Genomic DNA, 11145 nt, shown 5'->3' with positions numbered 1-11145 from the left:
GTGTTCATTCCTTTTTAAAGCATACACAGAATAAGATAGTTAAAACCTATGTTATCAGTCCAGGTAGACACACTTACCAGCTGCATTAACAGAAAAAAGAGGGCACAGAGTGTCATTTAAATCAAGAGTGGGCAAATTTGTGTGTTGTCAATATGACAATTTAAAGCCATACTCCCTATTAACAAACTGTGACTGCTTCAAAAATGAGAAAAGATTTTTCTGAAATCATTACCAGCCACCAATTTTTGTTGACTTACTTAAATTATTTAATAAAGCAACAGGTTTTGAGGTACAAACCTCATCTTCAGGCTACAATGATAATGAAAAAAACATTTAAGAGAAGAATACAAATTGTTCTTCACAGCTTTTGCATGTGCTGTGACCATCTTTTTTCATACAATATGGTTGTAGAGTTGACTGTTATGACTAAATATCTCTTAGAAGCTTATAAATAGTGATTAACAATATCCAAACAAACATAACAATGGATGACAAGAAGACAACCATTTCATGTGAGCAAAGATGGCCACAACACAAGCCAAGACTGGAAAGAACAACTTTAATATCTATGAGTAATTCTGTTAAATGTTTTTTGCATTGCCATTGTAGTCTGAAGATGAGGATTTCAACTTGAAACACTATGCCTTATTAAATAATTCAAGTAAATCAACAAAAAATTGTGACTGGTAGCCCCCTATGAAAAAACGTTTTATATGTCAATATAACATGACAAAATGGATGATCAGTTAACACTAATATGCCCATCATAGATATTAAACAGATATTCCAAAGATCTAACCAGAATGACAAATTAGTTTCAGTGCATATTGCATTCACTATCTGTGCCAAAACAACTGGTAATTTGTAGTACTGAAGCTCTGTTCATAAAAAAAGAAAATTACAAACGATCAATATGATTTCAGCATGCACACCCAACAGGGAAGCTCCGTTAAATTTTATCACAAAAAATAAATGCATCAACTATTGTTTGTTTATCAACTACCTATTATAAAACACGTGGAGTATTCATCGATTATTTCCTATGTAATACAACACAAGCTTCCTTTTTTTATGCTCATCATCATTCATGTAGAAATGTTACCAATACATACTGCTGGGATATTTCAGGTATGGCAAACATTGTGCAACTTGGCCTTCAGTGTCAATAAAGGATATATCAGGCAATCAAGTAATTTCATAACAACAAAGATGTGTTCAGTAACACTGAGAGCTGGTGCGATAGAGGTTTGGTGTATTGAGGTCTTGTGTAACTGAGGTGCACTCAAGTTTATAAAAGTCTATGCTGTGTTCTTTGAACCATTCCTTCATTGGATGCATGCAGTTACTTATCATAGTGCCCTTCCTAAAAATACCAGTGTCTTTCGTAAAACATATCTAGTACACAAGTGGATCATCATACTGATGACATCATGGATTCCTCAGTAAATTCCAGAAATTAACGTTTATGCCATCTGTACATGTCTCTACAACCTTTATTCCTGTCCTGCACTGTGATGTATACACATCACATCATATCCAAAACCTCATCTGGCTGATGCCAGAATTGGATGTACCCATTTATGAACTTATTTTTCATATTAATAAACATTTTCTCATTATTTTGATAACAAATTCACATGTTTATTGTATTTACAGGTATACCAATAGACAGACAGTGTGATGCTCTGGACATCTGGTGGAATAGCTCTTACATTCCTGTATTCAACATGCAGTGTGAGATGTTGTCAGGTTGCCTACTATTAGATGCTCAGCCGGTACACATCAGACACCAAATCTGTCGCTCACAAGAACCATCAATCTTTCATTTGAACCTAGCATTTTTGTGGCCAATTCATGGTATCTCTGCATCAATCAATACACTTTAATTGCAAGAGCTTTTTAATAAATCTAGACTGCAACCATTTATGAAATGGAGATATCAGACTCTCAGCTATCAATCCTTCAATAAATTCTGACAAATTCTTTCCTGATCATAGTACTATACCAACTAGCTACTGAAAAACTAGTATAATCTTTACACATTCTAGTGCCATACAGTGGGCCAAGTTATTAAAGGGCATGAGACCCATTTTACTGGATGTGAAATAATTCAACAGTCACTCACTGCATGTATTCAACATAGTGGACTGCATCATACTTACACTTCTTGTACATCACTTGTAAGTTCATTGGAAAATTTTGCTTTGTAATCAGTTATATTGTACATACCTGAATGTTCTGTTGCTGCATCTAACCGAGTGCAAAAATATCAGCTGTTCATCCACCATTTAATAAAACTGATTTTGAAATTGTTATTAATTGCAAGAAAATCATATTTCTGCTATCATACTTTGTAATCAACAACAGTCTTCAACAATACAACTCCATACAATGATGTTTACTTAGTGAAACTTAGTCAGAAGGATTCCAGGTTTTATGTATGCTTAGGAAATATGAGTGTAGTTCTGTTGCACAAACAATTTGCATGCAATGTGTCTTGACTTGTAAAGCCAAATTTTCTCAGCTTTGCAATATTCTGACTGCAATCTAAGAGCTGCTATATTGTGAAAAATATTTTCAGTCTCTTAGTTCATGTATTTTTTACTGCACCATAACAACCCTTATCACTTCTGTCCATTATGACATAGCTGTCACATGTATTTCAAGCAGTCTTTTGAGTAAACACTGAAGGATATCCGCTGAGTTCACACTGTGCAAAGGACACAAACTAAAACTTTACTATTTAAAATTCATGTATAATTATTTCCTAAAATCTGAGCTCACTTCCTGAAATTACAGTTCTGAGAGTTAACTAACTTTTCAAGATCGTGGTCTTAAATGTTTGAGTCTTAAAAAATGGTAATTTTTAATTTTTATAAAACTCACACTATGACCATTAAAACTAAAGTTCATCCCTGTCTCAAAGTCTGAAGTTTTCAAAGAAAAAGCAAGTGTCACAACAATTGATTTTCAATGAAAAACAAATAATTTTAAACTTTTATCTCCTGACCAATTTACAACACACAAAGTATTGTTCAAAGAAGTTGAGCCTATATTGAGAGTGGTAATAAATTAATATATGAAGCCCCTTGGAGAAAGTTCTTATTACCTTCATTTTAATAATAACAATTATGAATTTCCTTACATTCAAACATCATAGTATGAACACAATATATGCTCCAAGAGCATCAGTTTTGGCCTCCAAGGGAATATTTTCAGTTTCAGTGCCTGACTAATAGAAAACAAACATCAAAATAGGCAAGATTTTTAATTGTTTATTAAATTTAATGTAACACTGACTGAACTGTTTGGATTTAATGTGATGCTGCCTCAACTGATGAGCATGAGCACAGAAGTAATTAAAATTTCCTAATGAAAACACATGCACTAATTTACATAAGGAAACTATGAGCTGGAAATTTTATGCACAAATCTAATGCATTCCAGAAAGACAGAGTTGTAATTTAGCTGCATTACGTGCCATTTCACACAGAAGCTGTACATTAAACAAACACATAGAATGAAGAAAGATCTATCTTCCCATCAGGAAACGTTTCCCATAATTAATATTTTGTTACCTAGGAGATATTACAAATTGTAGATAACAGGTTGTGCACTCTTTCCTTTCACATATACCATTTCAGCATAACAAGTTCACTGTACACACAGATTATTAAAGCTGTAGCAAAAACTGCAAATATGAGATATGCCAGTTTAATATTACTATTTCTAAAATCAATACTTGAAAGGAACATGAGGTGTTCTTTTTTCTGACACATAATGTTAAAAAAAAAGGTAAAATGAAACACATTTCTGTGTCAGTCGCTTTTATTTGCTCCCATGACACATTTCAAAGGTTTCACCCTCTTCTTCAGATAGATCAATGGATTACATTAAATTTGGTTTGGTGAATGTAGCCAGTTGTCTATTTTTAGTTTCATTTCAAAGATGCTCCAGCAGAAAGAACTCTGATTGTCATCATAAGAGTACATTTTCATCTTCAGATGGTACACAAATATGAAACAACAACCAAAAAAGTGGCTTATACAGTTGTTTGTTTTCATTTATCTTTCATGTCATGAACAGTCATAGTTTACAAACCGAAGTCCAACATGGATGATGTAAGGTCAAAAGATACAGGAAAATTATGGAAGTACACTACATGTATTGTGTTGCAGAATCCCTAGGGATTATGGTATACACACACACACACACACACACACACATACACACACACACACACACACGGAGAGAGAGAGAGAGAGCACAGGTAAGTAAATTTAAAATGACTGTACTTGTTTATCTGTATTTATTGAAAGTAATATTGCACATGGTGTGGTAAGTGAAACAAACTGTGGATTTATATGTTAAAAGCTAGTACCTAGTCATGTAATATAGTTGGCAAAGTAATGTCTTACAAAAGAATAGGAAATATACAGAAAGACATTCAATCCAGCCATGCAGCACCATGAAATTAAGCACTAAAACCGACTTTTAAGATCATTTTAGATACTAAAAATGCTATAAACAAGCTAATGTAATATAGAGTCAGGTAGGAAACCTCCATGAAAAAAAGGACAATAACAGAAACAGAGTCAGCACAGCTCACACTCACTCTAATCTCAGTTCATGCCACTAAAAGAGGAATAATAAAGAAAACCACTAATAGTGTATTGCTAAGTGAAATGGCTCAGCACATAAGGTAATTAAGAAGGCCCCATACATTACTATTAAAAACAGAAAATGTTTGAGAACACCAGTTGTGAAATTGCAGATAACATTGACTATGATGTACTTACGCAGTAATTGCAATACTATTTCACTAATTTTAACATATTGTTTAATAGAAGTCATTGTCTGCTTCTGGATGTAAAATCTTAATTCTGATGTTCTGTCAGGTGATACTGAATGTGTTCAAAAAACAGGCCTATGTAATACTATGAATTCAGTTTTACAGACACAAGCAGACAGTGACTTCTTTGAAACAATTTATGACCTCAAAAATGCTTCAGACAAGTGGTAAATTTTATACAAAATTTTTCTGTTTACATAATAGTTCTAAAAGGCACTGGCAATACTTAGAGCATATCAGACACACAAATTAAAACAGAATCAGCATGTTTATTTTAAAGTTATTTGTTTACTGGTCTATAAAATATTGCACCACTCACAATGCGGCCTCATTGTATGTGCTATGACTGGGCACAGAACGAATTAGTTGCTTTTAGTAAGCAGCTGGAAATTATCCTGACTAGTGTCAATTAACTGGAAGCTGCTGGGAATGGGTGAGTTGGGAGAGTCATGTACCAGAAATACCAAAGTTAAGTATAATCCTCTCCTGTTGATACTGTCTCCTCTAAAAGAAGTACAGAGTCTACACTATTTGTGCACTTGAGCATGACTGGCATGCCAATGGTAAGTCTAGGTGCCCTGTGCAGGGGAGAGAGGGACAGGGGAGAACTTAATATGTTACACTCATCCCCCTAACCAATAAGTCTCAGGTGCTGCCATCCACTAAAGCTGAAACTGAGCCAATGGGACTCATTTCCTCTGCTGGGCACAAAACTGTGTCCTGTGTCAACAGGAGGCTAAGACAGAAGGTCATTAGTCAGTGGCAGCTCAAACATATGTTGAATGATGGTACCTTGTAGTGAAATGGCAGCACGGGATGAGAAGGAACACTGCATGCATTCAGTGTGTATTGTTGATGGTGTCAACATTGAACATGTGAGACCTGAGTTTCTCCAAGCGTATACAGTTTTCAAATAACTTATGGAAATGCAGCCAGGTGACACCATTGACAACTGCCAATATTTCAACAGGTAACCAACCTGTCACTTTCGAGGCAAAACTACAGCAATTAAGCACTGTGCAAGTGAATTTAAAACCTTGGTTTGCAGAGCAATTCTGGAAAGCCAACACACACACACACACACACACACACACACACACACACACACACACGCGGTAAACAATACCTCTACCACACAATAAAACATGACCAATGCCGGAAGTTATTGATAGTGAAAATTACTAAACAACAGATGAGGTAGCATTAACTCTGTCCCTCCACTTTTTTGGTTTTTGACAAGGGAGAGAGCAAGACTGCACACAGGATTTGAATTTGTATTTACGAGGTTACTTGGTAATTTAATTTCAACTGCTTCCTTAATAACACAATCACAACAGCTGAAAGTACATGTCAGAATCTCCATGGTGTTATATTTCATAGGAAAACTGGTTGCAAAACAATTTTCTGTAATAAGTGATTTGCTTGTCTGTTGTAAGCATGTGTGATGCTTATTGTCAGAACACTCACTGGTCACTTCAAATCTAAATTGAAGTCGTACTTGGTTGATCATTGCTTTTACACAGTAAATAAATACCTACAAAACTAAATTTTTCTATGTTAACCCAATGTAGTCTCATTCAGAAGAACATTTGTATTTTATCTCTCTGTATATAGTGTAACAACATTTATTTAAGATTCATCATTAATTGATATATTAATGTGTGTCTGTGTATGTGCAGTTGGATATGGGGTGTGTGTGAGAGTGTATAACTGTCCTTTTTTCCCCCTAAGGTAAGTCTTTCCACTCCCGGGATTGGAATGACTCCTTACCCTCTCCCTTAAAACCCACATCCTTTCGTCTTTCCCTCTCCTTCCCTCTTTCCTGATGAAGCAACCATTGGTTGCAAAAGCTTGAATTTTGTGTGTATGTTTGTGTTTGTTTGTGTGTCTATCGACCTGCCAGCGCTTTCGTTTGGTAAGTCACATCATCTTTGTTTTTAGATATATTATTATGTAAAAATATATCTAAAAAGAAAGATGATGAGACTTACCAAACAAAAGCGCTGGCAGGTCGATAGACACACAAACAAACACAAATATACACACAAAATTCAAGCTTTCGCAACAAACTGTTGCCTCATCAGGAAAGAGGGGAAGGAGAGGGAAAGACGAAAGGATGTGGGTTTTAAGGGAGAGGATAAGGAGTCATTCCAATCCCGGGAGCGGAAAGACTTACCTTAGGGGGAAAAAAGGACAGGTATACACTCGCACACACACCCATATCCATCCACACATACAGACACAAGCAGACATATTTAAATATGTCTGCTTGTGTTTGGAAGGTAGGAGACGAGGTACTGGCAGAAGTAAAGCTGTGAGCACAGGGTGTGAATTGTGCTTAAGTAGTTGGTAGAGCACTTGCGCATGAAAGGCAAAGGTCCCAAGTTCGAGTCTTGGTCTGGCACACAGTTTAAATATGCCAGGAAGTTTCATATCAGTGTACACTCCACTGCAGAGTGAAAATCTCATTCTGGAAACATCCCCCAGTCTGTGGCTAAGCAATGTCTCCGCAATATCCTTTCTTTCAGGAGTGCTAGTTCTGCAAGGTTCGCAGGAGAGCTTCTGTTAAGTTTGGAAGGTAGCAGACGAGGTACTGGCAGAAGAGGATGTCTCCGCAATATCCTTTCTTTCAGGAGTGCTAGTTCTGCAAGGTTCGCAGGAGAGCTTCTGTTAAGTTTGGAAGGTAGCAGACGAGGTACTGGCAGAAGAGGATGGGGTGTGAGTCGTGCTTGGGTAGCTCAGTTGGCAGAGCACTTGCCCGTGAAAGGCAAAGGTCCTGCACACAGTTTTAATCTGCCAGGAAGTTTCATATTAGTGCACACTCTGCTGCAGAGTGAAAATCTCATTCTGAAAACATCCCCTAGGCTGTGGCTAAGCCATGTCTCCGCAATATCCTTTCTTTCAGGAGTGCTAGTTCTGCAAGGTTCATTCTGGAAACATCGCACAGGCTGTGGCTAAGCCATGTCTCCGCAATATCCTTTCTTTCAGGAGAGCTAGTTCCGCAAGGTTCGCAGGAGAGCTTCTGTTAAGTTTGGAAGGTAGGAGACGAGGTACTGGCAGAAGTAAAGCTGTGAGCACAGGGTGTGAATTGTGCTTAAGTAGTTGGTAGAGCACTTGCGCATGAAAGGCAAAGGTCCCAAGTTCGAGTCTTGGTCTGGCACACAGTTTAAATATGCCAGGAAGTTTCATATCAGTGTACACTCCACTGCAGAGTGAAAATCTCATTCTGGAAACATCCCCCAGTCTGTGGCTAAGCAATGTCTCCGCAATATCCTTTCTTTCAGGAGTGCTAGTTCTGCAAGGTTCGCAGGAGAGCTTCTGTTAAGTTTGGAAGGTAGCAGACGAGGTACTGGCAGAAGAGGATGGGGTGTGAGTCGTGCTTGGGTAGCTCAGTTGGTAGAGCACTTGCCCGTGAAAGGCAAAGGTCCTGCACACAGTTTTAATCTGCCAGGAAGTTTCATATTAGTGCACACTCTGCTGCAGAGTGAAAATCTCATTCTGAAAACATCCCCTAGGCTGTGGCTAAGCCATGTCTCCGCAATATCCTTTCTTTCAGGAGTGCTAGTTCTGCAAGGTTCATTCTGGAAACATCGCACAGGCTGTGGCTAAGCCATGTCTCCGCAATATCCTTTCTTTCAGGAGAGCTAGTTCCGCAAGGTTCGCAGGAGAGCTTCTGTTAAGTTAGGAAGGTAGGAGACGAGGTACTGTCAGAAGTAAAGCTGGGAGGATGGGGCGTGAGTCATACTTGGGTGGCTCAGCTGGTAGAGCACTTGCCCGCGAAAAGCAAAGGTCCCGAGTTCGAGTCTCGGTCGGGCACACAGTTTTAATCTGCCAGGAAGTTTCATATCAGTGCACACTCTGCTGCAGAGTGAAAATCTCATTCTGGAAACATCCACCAGGCTGTGGCTAAGCCATGTCTCTAGTATCAGCACCTACAATTCAAAACACCTTCCAATAGAGGGGTGCTAACTGCTTATTGACTACTCTGACACGAACATCTTTCTCTGACATATGTATTTAAGGATGTGATACCTCTCATTCAAGTAATGGGATATCTCACTACAATACTACAAAGCTTTGCAGAATTTAGCAAGGAAATTGTGAAATAAGTATTAATACTAATTACAGAGGACTAGAAAGTATAGTATGTAATGTGTACCTTTCACAATAAACAACTAAGATGAAAAACATTTGAAGCCGTACTTTGTGTTGGGAGATACATTAAATCTAACAAGGAATCACTGTGATTATGCTTGGATACTCCTTGCAGTTAACTGAGCAACTGAAGAGAACTGTATTAAAGTATCATCCTGGAAATCAGACAGAATGAAAATTTACATGTTGACTTAAAGCTGGAGTATATGTTGATGTGCTAAGACAGTGGTGGGGAGTGAGACCACTATTAAAACATGTGGTTCACAGCTCACACTGTACACAAGAGAACTGGGTCTATAGGAAATCATTCTCCCCTCATCCTCACAACAGACCAGTTCCCCTCCACCTGGAGGATGCCTTGTTGAGGAAGACATAAAAAATTTTGAAAGCTACGATAGTTCCCAGAATTTCTATGTTTATCTATGGCAATACTTAGAATATGATCTTCTGAGGATAAGTTTTGGCCAGCAATTTTTTAAATTTCTTTAATAATTACTTTTCAGAATAGATATTGAGATGCAAGAGACACAACTGTAGAACAAAATTACAGGTAGGAATATCAATAATATAGAAAATGATAGATTGCTACTTACTGTAAAGAAGACAGACACAATTAAAAGACACTCTCATGTAGCTTTTGGCCACAGCCGTAATCAGTAAAGAGAGATACAGACACAACATTCACACACACACACACACACACACACACACACAAAAGAAAGCACACCTCACACATACATGACCATCAACTCCAGCATCTCCAGTCTGAGATGCTGGAGTTGGCAGTCATGTGCACATGAACTGTGTTTGCTTGTGTGTGTATGTGTGTGAAAGCTGTGTACGTGCCTCTCTTTACTGATGAAGACTGTGGCCGAAAGCTATATGTGAGTGTCTTTTAATCATGCCTGTTTGCAACTTGATGTATTTTCTTTTGGTAAGTGGTCATCTGTCTTTTTCTACATTGTTAATTAATTTACTTAATCTTTCTAATAAACAAATGAGCTTATGAAAGTTAAAGCAACACAAAGTTCACAGAAACACACTCAAATTTGATTCACCCTAGAAAAGTGGCAGTGCATACGCACTAACTGAAGCATAAAAATTGGCTAAAATTTGCTACGTAAATATGAGAGAGTATGTAACATATACATTGACTGACAAAGCAAGTGAAGCACCCAGAAGACATGGTCAGATGTTAGTGTAACTTCTCTCTCTCTCTCTCTCTCTCTCTCTCTCTCACACACACACACACACACACACACACACACACACACACGCACACACACCACCACCACCACCACCACCACCACCACCATCCATCATCATCATCAGGTATGTAAATGATTAAAGTGGCAATTCTCTGCAAGAGAAGCATCATTCCTGTTTAGTGCTGTATAAGTCCTGATAGGCCTGATAGCATATATGAGGGGTATGAAAAGTGTCAGATGTTGAGTAATCATTGTGAAGAACATGAGGATGCCACGAGTGTATGTGGGACAGCATTGTCAGATAGATTTTGAAAGTGCCCTCTTTGGGGATTTCTCCACTTGGCCACCAGGCTGAATTGTGCAGTATCCAGATTTGTGGTGGATTTAAAATTGACAGTGGCTTGATGCTCAACTGCATGATAATGTGAGGGCAGGTGTAGGCCTACTCATCATCAATGTTCCAGTCAACTACATCTGACTACCACATGGGAGAATCGCCATGCAGTGCATGAACATTTTTTAACCACTTCACATCTGCACCTGCCCTCTGAGAACAAGTAACAGACTCCCTGCAACATTATGTCATCCTACACTATTAGTCAGAAACTAGCAATAGATGAACTAGGGAATTGCCATCTCATGCACAGGCTGCACAACACAACATAATGCAAACATATGCATTTAGAGTGATGCCCTTATCAGGAAGCATGGCACCAGGTTGAATGGTGTTTCATTATGTTCAGTTATGAACTGCAGTTCTGCACTATGCTGTATGACTATCATCAGGTATGGTGATGACCAGGGAGAGGTCTCATTCTTCCAGTTTCTTAGAGAGGAATGACAGTGTTACTCATGGCATCATGGTGTGAGGAGCCATAGAGTATGACTGCAGGTTGTGACTGGTAGTCATTGAAGGAATTCTTATGGCAC

This window comes from Schistocerca nitens, chromosome 6 (assembly GCF_023898315.1).
Source record: "Schistocerca nitens isolate TAMUIC-IGC-003100 chromosome 6, iqSchNite1.1, whole genome shotgun sequence".
Taxonomy (NCBI): Eukaryota; Metazoa; Arthropoda; class Insecta; order Orthoptera; family Acrididae; genus Schistocerca; species Schistocerca nitens.
Note: the sequence above shows the minus strand (reverse complement) of the source record.